Below are 1,372 nucleotides of genomic sequence, written 5' to 3' on the forward strand. Positions count from 1 at the left end.
TCCCGGTTCTCCCCAGGTGACTAATTTCTTTGGGCTAGCTGCTGGGAGACCGGGTAGCTGGAAGCCGGGTGAGCATACTAACGATCCGGATGCTTGTCGCCCAGTTACAGCGCGGTCTCTCCAGATGCTCCTGCAATCTGGCTCAACCCACAGCTCTGCTCAGCCCCGTTTGGTCCTTCACGGGAGCAGCGGACCCTTAAGAACCTGCCATCGGAAAGAGTGCTGCAGTGCGGTGCCTAGACCCAGTAACTGCCCACAAGCCTCAGAGTGACTGAGGACGGCTGAGGTCGGAGATGCAGCATGCGGCTTGTCTGGGGTAACGGGGGTCCTGGCGGCCCTTGCATTTTCCACTCCTGACCACCGCCACTGCATACACGGGGAGGGGGGCGCTCTGGGAAATGGGTCTAATTAGTAAAACAAAAACCTCTTTGCTCTCTTAATTCTGTCTGTCCTAAGCGTGCAGCAGCCCCAGGGCTGAAACATCCGGAAAGTTCCCAAATGCTAAAACATCCACAGTTCCTACTCCTGCCCGCCTAGACGCCTCTCCTGGGAGCACGCGGGGCTTCTGTGGGTCGTCTGTGGCTACCGAACTGCAACCTCTGATGCGTTCTAAACGAGGAAAACACTTGATTTAAGTAAATCCTCATCGGAATCCTACGGCGAGAACGTTCCAACCCTCACAGTTTGACGGAAAACCGAGGATCGCAGCGGGTCAGAGCCGCGCGCCCGGGTTCGAGCCGGGTGCCGGCGCGGAGCCGCCCGCCTCCCTCCCAGGGCGGACCCGGCCCGGCGGGAGTACCTGGCTCGGCGGGGGCCGCACGCGGGCTGCGGCCGCAGGATCCTGCGGAGGAGCCGGCAGAGCCGGGGCCGGGCGGCCTCGCACGCAGCCCCCAGCCCCTCGCGCATGGCCCCGGCGCGGGCGCAGCTCCCAGGGCGCCCCAGCCCGCGCCGCCCGGGCCCCTTTATCGCCGCGGGACCCCGCAGCCCCCGCCTCGGGGCGGAGCGAGCCGGGGAGCCGCCACCCCGGGCTTCACCCTGCGCCCGGCCCGGGGCCGGACGGTCGCCCCGCCCCTCCGCTTTCCGGGCCGTGTCCCCAGGCCCTCTACACCCCTCGGCGTCCGCAGGAAGGTCGGCCTTTGGGGCGCCCCTGGACTCTCTACGGACCAAGATCACGGGCTGCGCGGCCGGCCTCGGCCTTATTTATTCCTCGTGAAATAACAGCAGTTTATCATGATGATTCCCACCATATGGCGCTTTGAGTGTAGAAAGCAAACTTTCCTGTTATGACCTCCATCCCTTACTAAGTCCAGTCCAGAAGGCAGTTCTGTATTGTTTCCTCTTGATTGAGAAGGCAGCGGGGGGGGGGGGGGGG

The sequence above is a fragment of the Ursus maritimus genome, unplaced genomic scaffold, assembly GCF_017311325.1.
Source record: "Ursus maritimus isolate PB19 unplaced genomic scaffold, ASM1731132v1 scaffold_24, whole genome shotgun sequence".
Classification (NCBI taxonomy): domain Eukaryota; kingdom Metazoa; phylum Chordata; class Mammalia; order Carnivora; family Ursidae; genus Ursus; species Ursus maritimus.